General features: G+C 33.7%; 1 protein-coding gene across 5 annotated transcripts in view; it reads left to right on the top strand.

Annotated features, from left to right (window-relative positions):
* The window catches only part of LOC111147309 (diacylglycerol kinase beta), a 630,133-nt gene that overhangs the window by 264,424 nt on the left and 339,979 nt on the right, over nt 1-25,730 (top strand). The gene's annotated exons all lie outside the window — the stretch shown is intronic.

The following is a 25,730-nucleotide window of genomic DNA, read 5'->3' as shown; positions in this document are numbered from 1 at the left end:
TTATAAGTCTGATTCTGCTTTTTGTTTGTTTTTTCATTTGTTTTGTGTTTGAGTCCACAGATGAGTGAAGTCATATAGTATTTGTCTTTCTCAGTCTGACTTTATTTCATTTAACATGATATCCTCTAGGCCAGTCCATCTTGTCACAAATGACAAGATCTCATTGCCTTTTTGTGACTGTATAACTTTCCATTGTGTGTGTTTATCCATTAATCTATTATTGGACACTTGGGTCACTTTCATAGCTTGGCTATTATAAATAATGGTGCAATAAACATACAGGTGCATGTATCTTTTCAAATTAGTGTTTCTGTTTTCTTTAGGCAAAATACTCAGTAGTGGAATTAATGAATCACATAATATTTCTATTTCTAATTTTTTGAGGAAACCTTAAACTGTTTTCCATAGTGGCTGCACCAATTTACATTCCCACCAATGGTGTACACGGTTCCTTTTTTCCCACATTCTCACCAACAGTTGTTATTTCTGGTCTTTTTAATTGTAGCCATTCTGACAGGTGTAATATCTGATTGTGGTTTTGATTTGGATTTGCCTGATGGCTAGTGATTTGAACATCTTTTCATGTTAGCCATTCTGTATATCTTATTTGTAAAAATGTATATTCAGGTCTTCTGCCCATTTTAAAATTATTATTATTATTATTATTATTATTATTATTTTGGTGTTAAGTTGTATAGTCCTTTATATGTTTTGGATATTAACCACTTACTGGATATATCATTTGCAGGTATCTTCTCCTCCCATTCAGTAGGCTGCCTTTTTGTTTTATTGTTTCCTTTGCTCTATAGAAGCTTTTTATTTTGATGTAGTCCCAGTAGTTTTATTTTTGATTTGTTGCCCTTGCCTTAGAAGACCTGTCCAGAAAAGTTTTGCTATGATCAATGTCAAAGAAATTAATGCCTGTGTTTTCTTCTGGGATTTTTTGTGGTTTCAGGTGTCAAACCTAGGTCTTTAATTTTGAATTCAATTTTTTGTATGGTGTTATAAAGTAGTCCAGTTTCATTTTTCTTGCATGTAGCTGTCCACTTAAAAATGAAAATTTTAAAAATTCTTGCAGACAGTAAGTAACTTGCTCAAGTTCTATTATCTCAGAAATATTTTTTTAGACTTTATTCTAGAGAGAAAGAGAAAACACGCAAATGAGCAGGGGGAGGGGTGGGAGGGAGGGAGAGAGACAAGCAGACTCTGTGCCAAGTCCTACATGGGGCTCGACCCCACAAACCTGAGGTCATGATCTGAGCTGAAACCAAGCCAGTCAGCTCCTTAACCAACTGAGCCACCTAGGTGCCCCATAGTAATATTTTTAAAACAAAGTTCAGAAACATAATTTATATACCAATGAATTAATTCAATATAAGGATGTGATTCAGTGATTTTTTTTTTTAAACTTAAACAGTTGTGCATCTGTCTCCATAAAATAGTTTTAGAATCAGTTTACCATCCCCAGAAGTTCCCCCATGTTACTTTGCACTTAGTCCCTGCCCCCACCTCCAACATCAGTCACCATTCTCTTTTTTGTTTCTTCTTTCCTTACCTTTTGCACTGGCGAGAAGTGCCAGTGTACTTCCCTTTAACAATTTTAGGAAAAGGCATTCAGTCTTTCACCATTAAATGTGAGGTTAGCTTCTTAGGAGTATATTTTGTAAAGCTGAGGAAATTCACTTTTAATGCTAGATTGTTGATATTGTTTCATCATGGTAAGTTTTATTAGATTGTATCAAATGACTTTTCTGTGTCTACTCAAATGATAGCATTTTAAAGATACCAATTTCCCTCTACCCAATGCTTTAACTGCAACCCATACATTTTTCTTTATGTTTTGATATGCATTCAGTTCAGAAATTTTCTAGTTTTCATCATGATTTTCGTTATGATCAGTGGGTCTTTAGAAGTGCAGGATTCAACAAATATTTGGGGAGTTCTCAATTTTTTTTCCTCTGGTTGATTTATTGCTTCATTTTGTTGTGGTTTGAAGTACATCCTTTCGATGATTAGAGTAAATTTTAATTTCTGATACTTTTTAATGATCGAATGTCAGGTTTATCCTGGATAATACTCCATTGCACTTTGAAAAACTGTGTAGCCTCTGTGCTGGGGTTTTCGCAAAGAATCTGCCTAGTTGGTGGTGTCTTTTAGTTGTTGATGTCTTTAGTGGTTTTCTTATTGTTTTATCAAGTATTAAGAGTGGGGTATTTAAATCTCTAAATGTAATTGTTAAATTGTCTTAATTTTTTTTTCACTTTTGTCACTTTTACTTCTATCTTGGATCAATTTTGATGTATGTATATATATAATTATTGCATCTTCTTTATGCTTGGCCGTTTATCAATATGAAACCTCATTCTCTGTCTCTAACAGTATTTCATGTCTTAAAGTTCATTTTCTCGTATATTACTCTGTCTCCTCCAGCTCTCTTATGGTTGCTGGGCCCTGGTGTAGCTGTTTTCTATCCATTTGCTTTCAGCCTATTTATGTCTCTGAATTTATTTATTTAGTTAGTTAGTTATAATATTATATTTAATTATTTGAGAGAGAGCATGAGTGGGGGTGAAGGACAGAGGAAGGAGAGGGAGAAGGAGGCTCTCCTCTGAACAGGAAGTGATTGGGAGTAGGGGTGGGGTGCCAGCTTGATCCCAGGAACTTGGGATCTTGACCTCAGCTAAAAGCAGATACTTAACCACCTGGGCCACCCAGATGTCTCTGTGTCTCTGAATTTAAAGCATGTTTCTTGTAGACAGGTTATAGGTAGATCTTGTTTTGGATTTAGGCTATTTGATGCAGGGAATAGCACTTTAATATTTCCATTGTTATTGTTGTGGTTGTTTTTACATCTGCCATCTTGTCTTAGTTTTCTCTAGGTTTCATGAAATTTTGTTCCTTTGTCATTTACTGTTTTTTATTGGGTATTTAGCAAATTTTTGTTCTGTACAGTTTATATTCCTTTGATTTTTTTTTTTGATGGCAATTGAGGTATAATTTACATAGCTAAAATTCATTCATTTTAAGTATATAACTCAGTTGATTTTTTTAATGTTCATTTGCAGTTAATTACAACTCATCTTTAGCCACAAGCACGGATATATTTTGTTTCTTTAAATTTGTCTTTACTAGACATTTCATATAAATGGAATCCTGTGCTGTGCTGTCTTTTGCATCTGCTGTCTTTCACTTAGCATGGTTTAAGTTCATGAATATTATGGCATGCATTGGTAATTTTTTGAAAAAGTTATTTGATGGTATTTCACTATATGTTTATAGCAAACATTGTATGTCCTTTCATTAATTAATGTGTATTTGGATTATTGCCGGTTTGGGCTGTTATAAATAATGCAGCATTTATACACATTTCTTTTTTTATTTTAATTTTTAATTTTTATTTTTTTTAATTTCTTTTCAGTGTTCCAGAATTCATTGTTTATATACCACACCCAGTGCTCCATGCAATACCTGCCCTCCACAGTACCCACCACCAGGCTCACCCAACCTCCCACTCCCCTCCCCTCCCCTCCAAAACCCTCAGTTAGTTCTTCAGGGTCCACAGTCTCTCATGGTTCATCTCCCCCTCCGATTTCCCCCCAACTCCCTTCTCCTCTCCATCTCCCCATGTCCTCCGTGTTATTCCTTATGCTTCACAAATAAGCGAAACCATATACTTGACTCTTTCTGCTTGACTTATTTCACTCAGCATAATCTCCTCCAGTCCAGTACATGTTGATACAAAAGTTGGGTATTCATCCTTTCTGATGGAGGCATAATACTCCATAGTATATGTGGATCACATCTTCCTTATCCATTCGTCTGTCGAAGGGCATCTTGGTTCTTTCCACAGTTTGGTGACTGTGGTGACTGTGGCCATTGCTGCTATGAACATTGGGGGACAGACAGATGGCCCTTCTTTTCACTACATCTGTATCTTTGGGGTAAATACCCACTAGTGCAATTGCAGGGTCATAGGGTAGCTCTATTTTTAATTTCTTAAGGAATCTCCGCGCTGTTTTCCAAAGTGGCTGCACCAACTTGCATTGTACCAACACTGTAAGAGGGTTCCCCTTTCTCCACATTTATACACATTTCTTTCTGTTGACAAATATCTTCATTTCTCTTGGATAGATTCCTAAGAATGGAATTGCTAAGTTGTTTGACAAGTAACTGTTTAACAACTTAAGAAACTACAAATCTTTTTTTCTAAAGGGGCTGTACTATTTTACATTTCCACCAGAATTAATGTGAACATTCCCATTTCTCTGTATCATCACCAACTCATAATATAATCTTTGCTTTTTATCATAGCCATTGTAGTGGATATGTAGGAGGATCTAATAATGATTTTAAATTTATTTCCTTATTGACTGTTGATGGTGATCATTTATTCTCATGTATATTAGCCATTGAAATATCTTCTTTGATAAAATATTTATTTACATTTTTGGCCCATTTAAAAAATTATGGGTCATAAGAATTCTTTATATAGTCTAGATAAAATCCCATTATCAGATACATATTTACAAAAGCTTTCCTACAGTGTGACTTGGCTTTTCCATTTGTTAACAGTGTCTTTTGATGTGGAGTTTCTTTGATTTTAATGAAATCCACTGTGGATTATCCTCGTGGATTATCCTCTTTGTGTCATATCTAAAAACTCTCTTGCCAACCCAAATTCATAAAGATTTTCTCCTGTATTTTCTTCTAGAAGTTCTGTGCATTAAATGCATATATATGTGTAGATGTATGATCCATTTGAAATAATTTTTATGTATGGTTCAAAGGATTTTTTTTTTTTGCCTGTTGATAACCATTTACCCCACTGCCAATGACTAAAAATTCTGTATTCTCATTGAATTAATTTGATGTCTTTGTCAAAAATCAGTTGACTATAAATATGTTCTATTGGTCTACATGCATATCCTTATGCTAATACCACACTCCTGATTGCTATAGCTTTATAAGAAGTTTTGAAATCAGATGGTGTCATTCCTCCAATTTTGTTCTTCATTTTCAACATTGTTTTGACTATTCTGGGTCCTTTATTTTCTCATATACTAAAGTTTGTTTCATTAGTTTCTCTAAAATATCCTATTGGCATTAAGAATTTCATTAGATCTATAGGTCATTTCTACAGAAATCTATTCTTGACAATATTCACTTTTCCAATAAAATATCTCTCACTTTACCTAGGCCTTTTTCATTTCTTAGCAGTGTTTAGTGGTTTTCATTGTACCAGCCTTCTGCTTTTTAAAAATATATTCTTAAATATTTTAATCTTAGGAACTATTATAAGTGAAATTATTTTCTTGATCTTTAAGGTTTTTCAGTGCTAGTATACAGAAAAACAGTTCATTTTTCTAGATAGAGTTTTGTGTTCTGTGACCATTATTTATTATTAGTTCTAATAATGTTTTTATTGGGGCTTGTTGGGTTGGGATTTTCTGCATGTAGGATCAAGCTGTCTGTAAATAAAATAGTTTACTTTCCTCCTTCCCAATTTTCATGTTTCAGTTTTCTTTTTTCTTCATTGCTGTAGCTATAATCTCCAGTGAAATACTGAATTTAAGTGGTCACAGTGGATATTCTCTTTGGTATATTCCCTTTTGTTGTCCCCTTTCAAGGGACAGAGTCAAGCATATCTGGGATATATGCTTTCTATGCTTATCAGTGTAGAGATGTAGAAATCCTTGCAAAACATATGTGATAGCACTGGTAATGTTATTAAATAAATTAAAATTACTTTCATTTTACTCCTTATTATGTAATAAGTTTTTATATGTTTTGCTTTGGATTTAGATTATTTAGCTATACTGTATATTTTGTTAAGTTATTTTATAGAGGAAACAACCTAGGTAAAATGAACTGGGAAACTTAGTTTATATTCATTTATGACAGTTTTGGTTAGCTTCTTTATTGTGTAAGTAATATCATTGTATACAGAGCAATGAATTAGTAAGGAAAAAGGAAGACAAAGGAGAGGCTCGGTTTAATTGTAAATTATATAAATGATTCATGGAGAGATTGTTAAGACAGCAGTTTGAACCACTTTGCTATATCTTTTATGATGTCATATTTCTCCTGAGGAACTTAATGTAATAGATAGGTTGATCTCTGTGTTTTCTTGGTACACTCAATATTATATGGTAAACTTACTTTAAGGATCTTTTCACGTTTTATATATGCCATCTGCTTTTCAGCTCTCATCCATCTATAAAAGAGGCAGGAATTTTAAATTGTAGGCAGTATCAATTAAGAAGTGATCAAGGAAGGAGCCAGTTTGACATGAGTTATTGTTTATACAAAATGGCAAGTCATGTTAATTACTTACTAACTCCTTTCCTCAGGCTGACCAAAGGCATTACTCAATACATGATCTTTATTCATTACTTCCCAATTTTTATAGTTCACAAGACAGTGTACAGCAATTTATTTTAAAAATTAAAAGTATAAAGATTCACTTTGGGGAAGGCAATTGTAAATAATTTTTAGAAAATATAGTCTTAATAAAATGGCATTCCTGTCTTAGAAAGATTATTGACATTTTGATAGAAGACAAAGACCTTTAATGAGATCTCAATCAAAGGAAATACTTCAGTAATGATACATGAATTAATCGATGGTGATCATATAAATCTACTCTAGTCCATTTTAGATTTCACTTTATGAGTAGCTGCTCAGGTCAAAAGATTAACAAGTTCATAAGTGACTACTAATAGCATTCCACTTGACTGTGCATTTGTATCTAGCTAATTGTACAAGACAGCATTTGAAAGTACTTTAGATTGCAATTTATTGTAGTGTAGAATTCCATGGAGAAGGAACATAGCAAGCAAAATGATATAAATCAAGGCTTAATCTAAAATAAAACATGGAAAAATCCTTGAAGGTATATTGTGTTGCAAAGCACTGTGGGTGAAAATAGACAAACATTAAAAATAACTACATTAAGGTTATGCTGAAAAATACTGAAAGATTTTAAAAGTTATCAGCCAATCTCTTGAGAGTATTATCATTTCTTTGGATGCTGGCAAATCACCCTTATTCCTTAGGTAAGGAATTTTTTTCTATTTTTCAAAGACTTTTTCATGGAGAGTGATGATAATAACACATTCCAGAGCTCAGTGCCATGATTACATACAAAGTATGTTTGTAATTATTACTTATCATAATTACTTTGTGGTAGAATGAATAAGATCTTCATTTCAGGGCTTATATTATTGGTGTTTTCAATTATATTACCAAAGAAATAATTACCCACTTGAATAAATTTTCCAGATTATTAATTTTTAGCACATAGCACATCAAATAATTGATCATCACCTTTTATAACAAACATATGTGTAAGCCAAAGTGTTTCCCTTCCCCCGCCACCTTGTTATGGTGCCCATCTTCACCACTCTGTAGTTTTGTATTTGTTGGGGAAGTACCTACATTCAACCTGTATCAGGTAAAATTTCAGGGAAGAATCCTTTATTAACTTTCAAACTTAAGGTAGAAACTTTGATAATAACTTTAATATCTTTAGAGTATTTTAGCATCATTGTAAATAGTTATCCAAACAGTTCTCACGTCACTTAGTGATTTCAGGAAGAAGAGAGTAAATGTTTGTAAATGACGCTGACCTGGGTCCCATCAGTTAGGAATGAAGTTAAGTTACACTGTTGGTCTGGATTTAGCCATTAAACCCCAGTGCAGCATACCAATTTCTGAACTCCATCTCTTTTGACCTTACAGTATTAATTCCATTTCTCTATCCTTGTCTCATTTATTTCCCTTATCACATTTTTAATGGACTATCTAGACAGATTACATAACACTATTAAAAACTACAGGAGCACTTCTCTATTTTATAGGCATACTGTAACAGTCCATATTTCAGATACCAATTACCTGTTACAAAATAAAAATTCCCATTCACATGTTTCTTGAATGAATTGTGTAATATTTTTAGTATTTATGTTTATGCTTTATTAGTGTAATGTATTGATGATTTTTTTCTGTTATCGCTTCATAGAAAGTGTATTACAATATAACTACTCTATAATTACTGTTCAGAAGAACCACAATGCAAATACAATTTCTATGGATTACTTCATAATTACACTTCAAGTTACCACGTAGTTCAATGACTAATCACCATGTTACTTGCAATTTTTATATCTTGTAAGCCTGCAGTTTAAAAGACAGAAATAATCAGATAATTAGTCTTTGATTACATAGTACTCACCCTGTTCTTAAATGTACTTAAATGGTCAATAATTACCATGTAATTACTAAGCAATTATTGTAGTGCATTCACACCACCATATGTAAGGGACTGTCAGTGATTTCATCCCCTATGTTTAGGGATTTATGACTCAGTCATAGAAAGGTCACTACAGGCTGTATTGGGGAAATTGTCTGAGAAGGCGGGCCTTTTGTAAAGGTGAGTGTATGTGGCAAGGCAGTGGAACAGCCTTTTAAAGGAGAGTATTGGTGGCTGCATTTTAAGTTTTTTTTATATGGTTAATAAATACAAAAATGTACAACTTTGTACAAAAATGTACAAAAGATGTACAGAAAGAGAAAATCTAGAGTTTATACTGTCGACATTTTTAAAAAAATTATTAACTTGTCCTTTTCAGTAAGTCATTTTCTCTAAAGTATTTCTTTTCACTTTACCCAAAGATGCTTTTTGGAGGGGGCTACTAATAGACCATTTAAAATTATATAGTATAAGGTTCACAGTAGATATTTCTATCTCGCTTCCATCTAGAAAGTTTTTTCTTTTTTTAAGGAGATTTTTTATTTATTTTTATTTTTTTAATTTTTAAATTTTTTAAATAAACATATAATATATTTTTAGCCCCAGGGGTACAGGTTTGTGAATCCCCAGGTTTACACACTTCACAGCACTCACCATAGCACATACCCTCCCCAGTGTCCATAACCCCACCACCTTCTCCCAAGAAGTTTTTTTTTTTTTTAGAAAGAAGTTTTAAGGGCCAGCACCTGGCACCTCAACAAAAGATCACAGTTCACCCATTTTCTTTTTATTGAGTTGTTGGATGACAAGAATTGATAATCTTCCACTTTGCGAGTTTAATGAAAGTTTCTGCTTTAGAAATAGTTTTATGTGATTATATTTTCCTACCGAACTATGTAATTTATTTAATTCTTTAATGTTTCATTTTCTACATGTTTATCTTCATTACAATCGGATTTTACTCAGTGACATTACAATTATTTGTGTTAACAGGGAAAAATACATCTTAAAGCCAACCAGACTTATAACACTTTAGGGTAATATTGTCCTGCACTTTCTCTGGAACTTTCAAAGGTGATTTAGTCAGAGTTAAGCATATATGAGAATCCCAGGAAAACTACATTGAAATACATTGTAACCTTAATTTTCTTAGTACCTTCTCTAGTGCCAAAATTTGCAAAGTTGCTGGTTTGCCAGCAGTTTGGATGTTTAATTTTGCTGTTTTTTAATTTTGGCTTGTCTGATGGAGATGCTAAAGCTAAGATGACCACAAAACAGGAAAAAAAAAAAAATCTCTCAATTTTTAAGTCTTCAAATATTGATTCAGGTTTTATTTTGCACCAGTGCCTTACTGAATACAGTGGGTAATGCTAAAATGAGCTTCCTATGTACATATGGTTGTAGAGAGTAAATAAATCAACCAGAGATCAATGCTAAGATATGCAAGCAAATTCAGTGTAATTTTAGACCCACCTTTGAACATAAATGCTGAGGATATTTAGAATAAAATAAAGATCCTTGAAAACTAAAAAAAATATATATATATATTATTACTAATAGGTTTTGTAAATACATAAGAGTACGTTAATTAGGTCTTTAGGCAACCCATTTAACATTATTATTTGATTTTTTTTTAAAGGAGAGAGAAATAGGTGAACTGATAAATAAAACGTGTTGTTTACTTGTATCAAACTCTGTATATGTGTGTATGTGTGTGCTTGCATCTGACTAATTTTGGTATGCACGTAAGACGGTCTAAAATTTTTGTTTTTCTATGATGAACTTCTCTAGACGAAGAAAGATCCAAGCAATTTGACAAAAACTGCTTTGTTTGCCATCCTACCACTTCCCCAGGCTTAACAAGCAACTTGAGTTTTTAAGCAGCATCTCCTTGTGGTCTTCTCTTACAGATTTTCATGTTCAGCACATGCTACTTAAAATTATTTACTTTAAAAAATGTTTGTAATTGAAAAGCTGTCTCTTATCAGACTCCATTTCTCAGTATCATCATTTCTTTTTCTTGTTTGACTCTTCCCATGATTTGTGTTGTAATCCTTGGGGAGTAATTGGAATTTAGGCAGATGTAAAGCAAAACTCACTTGAAAGCTTTGGTTTGTAATTGAGGTGGGAGGGTGATTTTGCATCCCTGGGGACATCTGGCAGTATCTGGAGACACTTTTAGGTGTCACAGCCTGGTAAAGGGGATCTTAGTGTCTTCTATTAAGTAAAGACCAATGATAATGCCAAATATCCTATTGTATACAGTATAGCCCTCCACAGCAAAGAATTAGCCAGCTCAATTTCCATAGAGTTGAAGTTGGAAAACCTTGCTTTAAAGGAATGAATGTACATTGACCTTGATACTCTAAATTAATCATAGGGAATTTTAGCAGAATGTTTGTTTTTCCTTAAAATTAATTAAAATATATGCCTATGAAGAAAAAATATTTCCTTGCAATTGAGTTTGAAAAATAAATTAAATAAAATATGAAACTAAAACTAGTTCATCTAGTTGTTTAGGAATGGGCACATACTTTCCAGCATATGTAAAAAGCTATACTAAATCATTATTTTCGATGACTTAAAAATTCTAAAATTTTCCCTTATACTGTTTCCTTTTTTCAAATAGTGTCCTTTTACTTCATAATTCAACACTGGACCTAATTGTTAATTGTTATGATGTTATTAAAATAGATAATACGTAGTTATAAGTTCTAGAATAAGGTGAGATAGATAGTTAATAATTAATTTTAAAAAAGAAAATATTTTCCTAGTTTACACATGAAATTGTTTTACTCCAGAATTCTTTTGAACTGTTGATGTCTCTAAATCCATTAGAGTGATTGGATCATGTCTTGCCCACAATCAGCAATGTTATGACTCTAATTTAAAGGTCATCAGAGTAAGTCACTTAAGTGACCTTCCAAGGACGTGTACCTAATCATTAGCCAAATGAGCGAGAACTCCCTGTTGGACAGAATGACTTTTCCTCTGCTGCTTAATGAAGACGACTTGATAACACTCTTTTCAATACATGGTATAAATGGAACAAAAGAGTATAATTTCCAGAACAGTCTTTCTCATTTTCAGAACAGTCTAACTTGAACCACTTAGAATGTCTTCTTTATCATCTGGGACACATGTACATCTTCGAGCTGTCCTGGAACCAGTCGAAGGTGAAGTTTGGGATCATGGACAAATTTTTAACTGAGTGAAAATGTTACCTAGACTCATTTGTCTTATGAATGCTTTTTCAGTTTGTATTCATGGAAGGGCCATTAAACCAGAGATGATAACTATAACTAATTTATAATTTAATCAGAGGATTCAAAGGATTAGTGGTAAATAAAATTAACTTTTTGCTATGAAAACCTTCAACTGTACCACAAAATGGAGAGACAGATATAATAAGGGTGATGTATTTACCATGAAGCTTCAATAATTACCAGCATCTTGCCAATCTTCATTACCTATAAATATTTTAGTATGTGTATCTAACTTAATAGACATTTTACTTATTCTATAGCTTAACATGATTTTATCATATTTAACAAAATTAACTAGTCCCTTAAATTTTCATAATCTCAATAGAATCCCACATTCAAGTTGGGATCCTTTAAAACAGAGTTTAGTGAATAAACTATTTCAGAAGGTGTAGGTGGATTTAGGGGATAACAAAATGACAAGGGTTAGTTCAGTAGCCTGGCTTGTACCTGCACGAAGGGTGGTTTTTTTTTTTTTTTTGTTTTGTTTTTTGTTTTTTTTTTTTTTACACCTCCCCTGGCCTCAGTTCACTGAGGAGTGAGAGCAGTTTCCTAAACTCATAGAAAAGGACTCTAACCAGTTCAATAGGAAGGCTCTTTTCCTTTATCAACAGAGTTTTTTTCAAGTTTATATTTAAACTGTTAATGTATCTCCTAAAAAACTATTTTAGAATCAAGAATTTTATAGAGAAATATAGGAGGTTGGACAGACACAGACGGCTTGATAAACTTTCTATAAATTCCAAGTTGACAAGAGTTTGTATACTTGCCCAACAGCGAGTGGAGCAGACCCAAGCCACTCACACCTTCCTAGATTATAAAGCCTATGTCTGTGTGGCAGCAATATCACGGACCCATATAGAAAGTAAAAGCCTGTACAAACTTGGAAACACAGTTTAAAGTTTTAATGTTTAAGTTTAAATAGATCTGTCAGCAGAAAATAAAACCCTTAATGGCTAAGATGGCTGAGCACAAACTTTGTCCAATCTTTGGTGGAACATTAAGCTATGTGGTCACACAGTTGTCCTCTAGGATTTCAGGCTTAAAAATAAAAACAAAAACAAACAGAGGAACTGAGCAGAGATACACGTTATAAAAGATCCTGCATTGCTGGAGAGATAGCCTTAACAGATGTGGTCCAGGCAAGGTAACATAACAAGAAACCCAGCAAAACAGCAGTCTTAAGCAGGGAGAGCCATAATCTAGAATTGCTGTAATATCTAAACACTTCAGTATTCAAAAATGATGAGATATGCAAAGAATTAAGGAAGTCTGACTCATACTCAGAAAAAAGAAAAAAAAAAAGCAGTCAGTAGAAACTATTTCTTTTCCAGATTTTGAAAGCAGTAGAAAAATTTTCAAAGCAGCTATTATAAATATGTTAAAAAATAAATCTTGTTTAAAGAAATAACAGCACATATAAAAACAGTGACTCGGTGAATAGATGATCTCAAAAAAAAATGGTAATTGTGGAAGTGGTAAGTATAATAGCTGAAAAATTAAAAAAAAAAAAAAGATCCACTGGAGTGGCTCAATAGCAGTTCTTTGAAACACAAAGGAAGAAGAACCAGTGACAATGAACACAGAGAAGTAGAAATGTTTTAATCAGAAGAATACACAGAAAAAAGACTTGAAGATCAAAGAGTACAAAACTTGTGAGATGATATCATGAGCCCCAATCTACAAGTGAGGAGAGCCCCAGAAGGAAAAGAGAGAGTAAAAAGGTAGAAAAGTATGAGACATAATGGTTGGAAAGCCCCCAAACTTGACAAAAACCTGTAAATCTACAGATTGCAGAAATCAACAAACTGCAAATAAGATAAATACTAAGTGATCCATATAGAGACACACCATAGTCAATCCGCTGAAAAACAGTGAAAATCTTGAAAGTAGTATGAGAGAAACAACTGTTCACATAGCAAGGAATGACCGTTCAGGAAGTAGCTAACATACCATCAGACAGTAAAGGCCCAAAGGTAGTGGAATAACATATTCAAAGAGCTGCGAGAAAAAAATTCTGTGAAACGAGAGTAGTATATTCAGCAATGTTATATTTTAATAATGAAGGTGAATAAAGTTCTTTTCAGATAAACAAAGCTGATAGATTTCATACAGGATTCTTTGCCATATGAGAGATACTACAGAAGTCTCTCAGGGTAGGAAAGTAATACCAGCAAATCAAACTCACAGAAAGAAATTACTGGAAATGGCAAATACATGGGTAAATATAAAATATTCTGTAATTTTTGTCTTATTTTTCTCTTAATTTAAAATACCTAATATGCCTTATCAAAATGAATATAACAGTGTAAATGTATGTTGAAATATTTATTATAACAAAGATATGTAACAACAGTAGCATAAAATTGAGGCAGGAAAAGGTGATATATTGGAACAAAGTTTCTATAGTTTATCAGAATTAAATTGAATTAGTTTTTGATAAGTTTGGATATATAGTGTTAACACTAGCAAAATCACTAAGAGCCCTAATTTTGAAAATTAGCAGAGAGATTAAATGGATACACTGAAGAATATCGCAAAAGAAAGCAGTAAAGGAGAAACTGAAGATCGAAAAGTCATGAGACAATAGGAAACAATAACAAAATGCAGACATGAATCCAACTGTATCAGTATTTATATTAAATGGGAGTGGACTAAATACCCAACACAAAAAGAGATTTGGCAGACTGAATTTAAAAAAATCAACTAAAAAAAAAATCCAACTCTATGTTGTATATAAGAAACTCATTAAATTCAAATACATAAACAGGCAAATGGTAAAAGAAATACCATGCATACAGTAACCAAAAGAGAACTACCGTACTTAAGGATAAGATATATAGCAAAAAGAAATGTTTAAAATAAAAAATATCAGTGCATCAGGAAAATATAGTAGTTAGAAATGTATATGAGCCTATGGAGTATGTTATAACATGTATGCATTTCTGAATATATAGTTTTTAAACTTTGTGGTGCAAGAACTAAAGGATTAAAAAAGAAATGAAAAAAAAAATACAATATTTCCTGGAGTTTTCAGTATTTTGCTCTTAGGAATGTATAAAAAAATCAGACTGAAAATATAAAAAATACAGGAATCTTGAGCAACACTGTCAACCAACTTGATTTTATTGAACTATATAAAACATTTGACCAAATGACCATAGAATACACATTCTGTTCAAACACATTCAGGGAATATTTTCCAACAGAAACCATTTGCTGTACCACAAAGTAAGTCTGAATGAGTGTAAAAATATTGACATCATACAAGGAGTTGCTTTGACCACAGCAAAATTATATTAAAAACCCACAATAGAGAAGAACCTGGGAAAATCCCAAGTAGTGGAAATTCAACAAGACCCTTCTAGTCACCCATGATCAAAGAAAGAAATCACAAAAGAAATTTAAAATATTTTAAAATGAAAATTAAACTCCAAAATATAAAAATTTATGGGATGTTCTTAAAGTAAGTTTAGGGAGAAATTTATAGATTTAGATATCTGTATAAGGCAAGAATCAATAATCTAAGTTTCCACCTTAGGAATCCAGGAAAGGAAAAGCAAATTCAAAGCAAGCAGAAGGAACGAAATAATAAATATTAGAACAAAAATCAGTGAAATATAAAAATAGAAATATAATAGAGAAATTTTTTTTCAGATTTGTTCTGAGAAAAGATGAACAAAACCAACAAAATTAGACTGACCCAGAAATCATGATAAAAGGTAAAGATTACCAAAATCTTTGTATTAGTGTAATAAGTGTATTAGTGTATTAGTGTAATAAGAACTAAAACTATAAACTTCTAGAAGAAAACAGGTGAAATCTTTTTGACCTCGGGTTAGACACAGTGTGCTTAGACACAATAGTGAAAACACAACCAATGTACTAACAAATGATAAACTGGAGTCCAATAACATTTAAAGTGTTTGCCCTTTAAAAGACATCATAATGGAAATGAAAAGACATGCCAAATTAGGAAACATACTTGCAAATCGTGTATCTGATAAATGACTTGTATCCAGATTATAGAAATAAATCGGAACCAAGAATTATAAGAAAATCCATTTTAGGGGTGCCTGGGTAGCTCAGTCGGTTGAGCTCAGGTCATGATTCTGGGTTCCTGGGATAGAGCCCTGCATCAGGCTCCCCAGTTTTCTCTCTCTCCCACTGTTCCTGCTTGTGTGTGCTCTCTTGCTTGCTCTCTCTCTCTCTGTCAAATAATAAAAAACAAAAAAAATCTTAAGAAAAGCCAATATAAAAAATGGAAAAACAACTTGAATTGACATTTCACCAAAAATATTTTTTAAAAACTAACAAGCACATAAGGAATAGAACATTATTAATCATTAAGGAAATGCAAATTAAAATTATCATGAGATACTGCTACCAACCCACTAAGAAGACTATAACCAAAAGCCAAATAATACAAAGTGATGAAAAGGATATGTAAAACCTGGAACACTCATTAATTTCTTGTAGGAAAAGTAAAATAGCCACTCTGAGTAACAGTTTGGCAGTTTCTTGAAAATTTAATTCCACACCTACAAATATACATGAGAGAAATGAAAATTCATTCCCATGCAAATACTTGGAGGCTCATGATTTCTTTTTTCTTTTACTTTCTTTTTTTTTTCTTTTTTATTTTTTTAGAGAGAGGATACAAGTGATGGGTGTTGGGTGGGGGCACAGAGGGGGAAAGAGAGAGAATCTTAAGGAAGCTCCATGTCAAGTGCAGAGTCCCACATGAGGCTCCATCTCACAACCCTGAGATCATGTCCTGAGCCAAAATCAAGAATCAGTTGCTTAACTGACTGGGCCACCCAGGGGCCCTGTTTTGTTCTTTCTCATTGAAAGAGAAGACCCAACATGTCAGAGAAGCAGTAGCACTGAAGAACTTGGAAATGTAAGTTCTTAAACCCAACCCAGACCTACTGAATCACAAACTCTTGGCACAGGGCCCAATAGCCTGTCTCTCGACAAGCCTTCCTTTTTTTTTTTTCTTTTTTTAAGATTTTATTTGTTTATTTCACAGACAGAGATCACAAGTAGGCAGAGAGGCAGCCAGAGAGAGAGAGAGGAGGAAGCAGGCTCCCTGCAGAGCAGAGAGCCCGATGCGGGGCTTGATCCCAGGACCCTGGGATTATGACCCGTGCCAAAGGCAGAGGCTTTAACCCACTGAGCCATCCAGGTGCCCCTCTCGACAAGCCTTCTAAGTGATTCTGATAGATGCTAAAATTTGAGAGCCATCTATTTCCAAATTCCTATTGTAGTATGGTTCTCTCTCTTCTTGAGAAAAAGCTTGTATCTCCTATATCCCCACAAACAAAATGCTTAAAAAGTTTTTTGAAGTGTTGCATAGACAAGTATTTTTGTTCTTATTTATTTTATATTTAGTTTCAAGTTTTTACTTAACTTCTAGGTAGCAACATATGGTACAATACTAGTCTCAGAAGCAGAATTTATCAGTTACATACAATATTCAGTGCTCATCATGGCAACTGCCCCCCTTAATACATGTCACTCATTTAACACCCCCCCCGCCCACCTCCCCTCCAGTAACCCTCCGTATATTCTCTGTAGTTAAGAGTCTGTTTTATGGCTTGCCTCTCTCTCTCTCTCTCTTTTTTCTTGTATGTTCATCTGTTTTATTTCTTAAATTCCTACATATGAGTGAAATCATATGGATTTATCTTTCTCTAACTTATTTTGTTAACTCCTTCCACATCATTGCAAATGGCAAGATTTTATTCTTTCTGATGGCTGAGTAATATTCCATTATGTAGATATACCACATTTCTATATCTATTCATCAGTTGATGGACATTTGGGCCTTTCCCACAATTTGGCTATTGTTGATAATGCTACTATAAACGGTGTATGCATCCCTTTAAATTAGTATTTTTGTATACTTTGGGTAAATACATAGTAGTGTAGTTGCTGGGTCATAGGATAGTTCTATTTTTAACTTTTTGAGAAGCTTCCATACTGTTCTCCAGAGTGGCTGCACCAGTTTGCATTCCCACCAACAGTATAAGAGGGTTCCCCTTTTTCTGGATCCTTGCCAACATCTGTCGTTTCCTGTGTTGTTGTTATTAGCCATTTCGGCATGGATGAGGTGGTATCTCATTGTGGTTTTGATTTGTATGTCCCTGAAAGACATGGCACATCTTTCTGTGTGTCTGTTGGCCATTTGTGTTTCTTCTTTGGAAAAATGTCTGTTCATGTCTTCAGCCCATTTCTTAACTGGATTATTCGTTTTTTGGGTGTTGAGTTTGATAAGTTCTTTATAGATTTTTGGATACTAAAACTTTATTATCAGATATGTCATTTGCAGACAACTTTTCCCATTCTAAAGTTTGCTTTTTAGTTTTGTGGATTGTTTCCTTTGCTGTGCAGAAGATTTTTATCTTGATGAAGTCCCAGTAGTTCATGTTTGTTTTCATTTCCCTTGCCTTTGGAGATGTGTCTAGTAAGACATTGCTACAGCTGATGTCAGAGTTTGCTGCCTATGTTATCCTTAGTCAAATAATTTTAAATAGAAATATTACATGTAAAATTCTAAATTTCATGTTTCTTTTGAAAAAAATCACATGATGAAGCATGTTTCATGTTCCCTGCATAGCAATATTGAGCTGGAGCAGGCTCTTAAGTATCTTTTGGGACAACACGGGCTCTTCAGTGTGCCTCTGTTTACACAGACCTCTTCACTCACCTCTACTATGTATATGGACCTTATCTATTTGATTTGTTTACCCCTGATCTTTAATGCCATTCGGAACCATTTGATTGCAAATTACAGAATTTGTAAAGAACACTGAATTCTTCAAAGGGTATATGAGAAAATATTTTACGCTAGTGTTGCTATAATGGTACCAAGGGAGAGTATATAGAGAGTTTGATTTTAGTAAGTTCAATGATTTATTCCAATGGAGCACTTCTTCGTTTACTTTTTGTTCACTTTTCTGGATTACTTTTCTATTTCATCTGCTGGAAATTCCAACAATAGTATACTCATTCCCAGAGTTATAGATTGTTTTCTTTACTTCTCTTGTGAAACAATTGTTTTCTTCTTAGAGAAATCTAACTTGTGTTAGCAATTTAGAGTAAGAAGCCTTCTTGAATTTCTGTAATAACCATGTCACTTATTTACAATCCAAGTAGTTTTTTTAAAAAAAATGGCTAAGGTGATTATTCAGATAATTTAGTGATAAAGTTCTTATTCCTAGATGAAAAGGCAGAATGTTGAGTATGTTGGCCAGATTGTAGCGATGCTGTGTGAATACTTTGATATTAGACATTTGAAATGTGATATTTATTGATTTTTTTCCTCTTCCTGATTCATACATTTTTGGACGAGATGCTTAAAACCTTTTTGAAACCAGTTGATATTCAAGTTAATAGATAAATGAAAAGATAGTTTAATAAATTTTAATTATTAAATGTTTTAGATTGTTTGAATCAGTTTTTGATTTATTCATAATAATAGGGTGAAAAAGTGTTTGGTGTGCCTGTCAGGAACACGTAAGAGACAATCCATCTCAAAGCAAACAACTTCTTTTCTTATTATGGGAACTTGAACACTGCCATCACTGATTTCATTATTTTCTTGGCAAATAGTCACAAAATCTGCTATAATCAGTTACCTCAGAGATGAGTAGTTTTCCTGCAGTTGCTAGTTGGATAGAAATAATGAAACAATATATTTATGTCCTGATAAGTGTTCCCATTTTTTATTTTTATTATTTGATTTTAATGTTTGTAAACTGACTTTCTAGTGTTCTAAAGATGAGAATTGTTACATAAGAAATTTTTATTGCTGAGAGAATGTCCCAGCTCTGAATGGGGGATCTTGAGGTCACTAATTCTTACTCTACTTCTCTTTTAAATGGGAAATTAATAGTAAGCTTCTATGATGTTGTGGTAAAAATTGAGAATACTCATTTTACTACTATTTTTGATACAGGGTAAGGTTGAAATTATGTTCGCTTGATATAAAATAATATCTAAATATATGTTAAATAATGCCTTTATGATTCTGATAGGCATCTGTTTAGCTAACAGCAGAAATGTTTAATCATTTGCTTGTTTTATAATTAGATTACTAATCCATAATAGATTTTATATTCAAATATTTAGATAAGGAGTTATTTGCAGTTATAATCAAATTCTATAAAGTGCACATAATAGTTGGAAGTCTGCACACATTGTCCAAGTAATGCAGTTTATATTTCTAGAGTTCTATTTCTGTGTAGCTTTTAAGAAAGTCAGGTTAATAGCCTATTTCTAGAGGTTACTTTGAGGTGGAAATATGATCCTCTTATATAGGTTTTCATTTGTCATTGCTGAATGAAAATTTTTGAATTTTGGGAAACAACCTTTGTTCATTTTTTTGTAAAGGGGTGGGGTAACTGCATGATTCGATAAGAGGATCAAATTTTGGTTTGTTATTTACATCATAATTTTTAAAACGATATTATAGAAAGTATTTCTTTGACTAGAACTATTAAAGCCTTGTGATTGAAGTAGTACCCAAAATATAATCAGTTCTCAGTTAATTAGTAGGATTTTCATTGGCATTTTATACATGTTTAACATTTATCATGGATTTAAAGGTTTTAATTTACATTGAGAAGAAATGGAACTTTAAGAAGAGAATCATAGTACTTTTTCTGTAATTAACTGCCTAGAAAAGTCTGTAGACCAAAGCAATGCCAGCAAATTTAGGTACAAAATAGCAGGTAGAACATTTTAGCCACTAGAAACCAGAAGAGCATAGTAACTACATAGAATACTTTTATATTTAGAAAACCATCCATATGTTCAACATTTTAATTTCATTCTCTTTCGTTAAATGAAACATTATGCTTTGTCCTGGGGGTATACAAAGATGAACAACATATAGTTCTACCTGTAAAAACATTTATAATCTAGGAAACTGTGTTCTTTCATTTGTATTTCAATATCAAATATTTATAACATAATAAGACCTTCAGCTATAGTACTTAAAATCCTGTTTTTGTACTGAAAAAAATTGTTTTAATAAAAATTGTGTTACCATAATATGGAGATATAGGTAATAATTATGCATCTTAATTACTGCCATAATTAGAGTAAGATTGACTCTGTCTTCATGTCAGGTGAATAAACTTTGGAAGACCTTCCCATCGTCATGCTCACATAGCTAATTCATTTTTATTATCATTTTTGGGTAAGAAAGTAGAAATTACACAACAAATTTACATTCAATAAAAGCACAAAAATCTGTTGATATAAATATGATTGTTTTATATGGACACAGCCATCTACTATGTCTCATATGGATTTAAAAAAACCTAAAAACTTTTTAGTTTTATTCTTAATTATATGTAATGCCCCCAAATGTGGTTAAACCTACTTAATACATGTAGAAGATAGAATAATAAAGTATGGATTCTGTCTTAATCACTCTGCTCTATTAAATATTAAAGGGCTGTTATTAATAGCACTTTTATAATGGATGTCATTTTCTACCTTGAATGAAAACCTCATCTCCTTTCATGTATTCATTGCAGAAGTTATATAATCTTTTCAATTCCGAATCTTGTACCAAAGGGTTTTTTTTTTTTTTTTTACTACATGCCATATCTTCTTTGTATCTGCCCCATTTCTTGATGTGTAATAAATGTTCAACGATTACTTCGTGAATGAATAAGTGACCACATGATTGAATGAAGGAAGGAATAAAAAGGAATAAATGAATTGTCATAGAGCAAAACTGCTTTGTTTAGTTAGAATAGGCTGTTTCAGGTTTTGGTGTTTAAACCTTTACTGTCAGGGAGATTTTATGATTTGTGGTGTTTTAAAACCTATGTAACGATGACTTGTGGTACAATTGAGTTTTACAGTATAATAATAGGGAATTTCACAGTTTCCTTTTAAGGAAAAATTGATAAAACAGTAATTTTTTCACAAGTTGTTTATCTTAATTATAATTTGAGATAACATATAGCACTGTACTCACTTCTTTGTTTTAGGAATGGCTATAGTCACTGTCTAAAACCTGAGCTGTCTATATGAATGTTTAAAGACCAATTGAAAATAAAAGAGAGTTTTCAGGATGAGATTTTATTTATTTATTTATTTATTTATTTTATTTTTTTTTTTTTTTTTAAGATTTTATTTATTTATTTGACAGAGAGATCACAAGCAGGCAGAGAGGCAGGCAGAGAGAGAGGAGGAAGCAGGCTCCCCTAGAGAGCAGAGAGCCCGATGCGGGGCTCGATCCCAGGACTCCGAGATCATGACCTGAGCCGAAGGCAGCGGCTCAACCCACTGAGCCACCCAGGCGCCCCGACAGGATGAGATTTTAGACAGAAGGTTCCAGTAAGCTAACAGATATGTCTCATATCTACATTAAACTTGAAGAGTAAGCCTATAAACATTTCAGTGTCTTTCAAGAAAATCAGTTACTATAGAGAAACTTCAGTCTCTGGGTAGTTCTTAAATATATGTATCAGTTATTAAAATCTTCCTTTGTAATCAAAGCAAGCCACATAATTCAATCTTATAATAAGGATAAAGTAGACTTCTCAAATACCAGTTTCTGTGGTTGTGTTTGATGTTCTGAAAACATGAATATGTTGTTTTGGAAGTATGCATTCAGCATTGATGAGTAGGATAGATACATGCATAGGAAATGGACATAAATTGACCAGGAATCAAGACTAGGGTGGTGGTGTGCTGTCTGATCATAGAAGAGACTAGATGTCTGTGTGTACTAAATGCTATGGAATTTAAGTAAATTACAGAATGTAACATGATTTAACCACCCACTTAGAAAGGGCAACAATTTCCTTCATTCTAGATTGAAATCCTGAGTTTATATGCCAGTGGTCATATAATGAATGCTCACTTGAAAATTGAATGTAATATTCCTGCTCACATCTTAAATGATAAAAGTTACATAAATGAGCTAGTTCAATTCTAAAATGGCAGGATGATAGAATAATAACAGTAGTGCTAGATTTGGGGTCATGAACCTGAGGTAAATACATAACTCACTGAGTCACTTTGGACATATTAATTTGGTTATTTAGATCCCAAATTAACTTTGTAAGTATTTTCTACCTTGAGAAGGCCAGTGCCGAGTTCTCTAATACGTACTGTCCCTACAACCAATTTAATAATAAAGCCTATGAGTAAGGTGAAGAGATTTGGGGGGGGGGGGGTCTTTCACAACAGGTCCAAAGGGCCCTTGCTGAATAATTCCACCTCATCCTTCCCAATAATGCAAATTCTACTTGTTTTTCTGTCCCTAGTAGAATATTTTTTCTTCTGATAGGCACCTTCAGCAGATAGAACAGCTTAACCTAACTAAAGTGGCTCAGTAATTTAAGAAATTTCAGGCAAACTGCCAGAACAGCTGGGAGGGGATTCTTTAAGTGGATGATCCATTTAAAGATCCTCAAATCATATACTGTCCATTTTATGTGCTCAGAGGTTCCATGCTGATAATGAAGTTTACTAGTTTATAAAACAGTATATTTTTTGAACATGCAGGCAGAAGTGTCAAAGATGAATATTTAATAGAGCCACAATTTGAAGCCTGCCGTGCAAAACTATATTTGGTCCTAGGATATAGTTTTTTTTGACATTTGTCTTCAGTTTTTATTGTACAGCTTGTATGAATAAAGCCAAAATACCTCTTTTCACTTTATTTCTAACTAATTTAGTTAGAAATATGTATTTTTAAAATGTGCTGCCTGCTTATCTTTTGAAGAGTCACCTGAGTAAAGACAAAAGCCTGAACATCAACCTTTGTGGAATTATGGCCCTGTAGTTATCCTCGGTAGCCAAAAGTAGCTTTTTAAAAATATTTAAAAAAATTAATCTTTTAGTACTAGAACATTGTTGACAAATCCGTGTATCTGTAAGTATGTACTATAAGCTTAGGATGGACAAGTGTTTAGACCTCCATGTCTGGGAATTATGCCATCAGTACCCACAGTTGATTCACATGTTTTTTTTGGCTCTCTCTCCTGCTGCCATCTGCGTGTTTGGCACAGTGCCTGCTAGCAAGTTGGGCAGACCTGTGCCAACATAATGGAATGTCGATGGATGGTACATAGACTGCTGCAAAATATAGCATTTTAAAAAGGAAAACCTGCTTCAGGGGGCACCACATTGGTTCAACATATGGCCTTTGTGGATACCTGAGGAGAAAGGGTGAACAAAGACATGGAATGCATAGATACTTCCAAATGGCAACAAAAATAAGAACACTGTGAAAATCTCTGTGCAAAGTACAAAACGAAAACATCCTCACACACCTTATGGCTTGACATATTTAACATTGAATCATATGTGGATTCTCCATGAAAATGATTAGTAAGAGATCATTAAGATTTTTACATGGCATATTTAATATTTCAGGAGCATCCCTGGTGGTATGCTCTGGGGAGTTAAGTATTTCATTAAAACTGACACTGTTCCTTAGAGAAAATAACAGCTTAAATGCTGCTGTTAAGTTGTGAGGGCCAGAGAAGGAGATGCTAGGTTTTGGAATTATCTTGAAAAGCAAAAACTGTATTGATGTTAATTTTTTATTTCAGTGAGTGAGACTTAGAGTTGTTTGAATGAAGCATGCTGTGCTAGGTTATGCTGCAACAACAAGCAAGCCTCCAGATCTCTGGGGCTTAACACAGTAGAATTTGGACCTCATCCATGGGTCAGGCAGCTTCAATTACCCTTTAAATAATCCAAGCCCAGGCACTAGCAGCTAGTAGTTCTGTCATATCGCAAGCACAGTGTCACCTTGGCATCATCCAGCCCGCAGATGGGATGAGAAAGAGGGCAAAAAGGAGTCCTGGACACTTAGAGTCTTCTGACTAGAGCTGGTCAATGGCCAGCCAGTTGGGAAATACTGCAGAGCACACATTATCAGGGGGTATCAACAGCCTTCGCTGTAGCAGACTGTCCGCAGTAGATCTTTTGTGTGCGTGGAAAATCCAAGGAAGGAATGGTATCTCCACCTGTTCACCTACTTGCAGAATTCTGGCTTCGTCAGGGATTCTTGGGCTGCTAGGTGATCTCAGAGGTCTGTGCGTGGCTTTCTACCTCTCTGTCTTTGTGGTGCCTTGTGAAGTCTGTGGCGCCAAGTTTGTTTTGTGAATGAATGATTGTAATATAAACTCCCATTTTATCTATGAGCTCAAAAGATATTAAATGATTCTCATAAATTCCCAAAGTTAATCTAGATCCTCTGACTCCTGGTGCAGCTCTTTGCCAATCTTAGGAAACTTTATTTACATACTATCTACCTTCTTCACATAAATGTTTTAAAGCCAGACAACCTAATCGTCCCCTTGAAGAAATTTAAAAAACTGGTTAGGAAGTAGTTTTTGACTATAAGAATTTGCCATTTGTCTCCCCCCAAATGTAGCTTATATGAAGCTCTGGACTTGCTGTGAGCATGCTCTGTGGAGTCAGGACAACATTCTTCATGTGGGTGAGTTTACATTTACAGGTTTGTAGGAGGCCTGGAATTTTGTTCTTCTCTAATAAGAGGATCCTGCCAAAATCTTTAGTCTGAGTTACCAGGAAGTATGGTTAGTCATTGTGTAATGCACGTTGTGAGCTAGGGGTGAAAAAAAAAAAAAAAAAAATTATTTTATTTTTATATATATATATAAAAATATTTAATTGTAATATATATATATATTTTTTTTAAGATTTTATTTATTTATTTGACAGAGAGAGAGAGAGATCACAAGTAGGTGGAGAGGCAGGCAGAGAAAGGGGAGGAAGCAGGCTCCCCGCTGAGCAGAGAGCCCAATGTGGGGCTCTATCCCAGGACCCTGAGATTATGACCCGAGCCGAAGGCAGAGGCTTAACCCCCTGAACCACCCAGGTGCCCCTAGAAAATATGTATTTAATAACACCATAAATCCTGCATTTTATAGGCTCTGGACCTACGTACAACAAAAGGTAAATTCAGGCTGCTTATCTGAGTAGTGAATTGTAGTTATGGGTCATGCAAAGTGAAACGGGTGGTTGCATGAAAGTGTTTTATTGGGGGTGGGGGGTTGGGCAGATAAGGAGATACTGCTGATATTTAGAGGCAAAATATATGGTAGAATCCCCCAGGGAAAATGCCTAAGCCAGAGGTGATACTGACTCCCAGGGACCAAACCACTGCTGTGTTGCTGCCTAATGAAGATTTGCCATATTTATTGCCT

Source organism: Enhydra lutris, unplaced genomic scaffold (genome assembly GCF_002288905.1).
Source record: "Enhydra lutris kenyoni isolate GAN:26980312 unplaced genomic scaffold, ASM228890v2 scaffoldscaffold16, whole genome shotgun sequence".
Lineage (NCBI taxonomy): Eukaryota > Metazoa > Chordata > Mammalia > Carnivora > Mustelidae > Enhydra > Enhydra lutris.
This window is presented reverse-complemented; position numbering and strand designations above follow the sequence as displayed.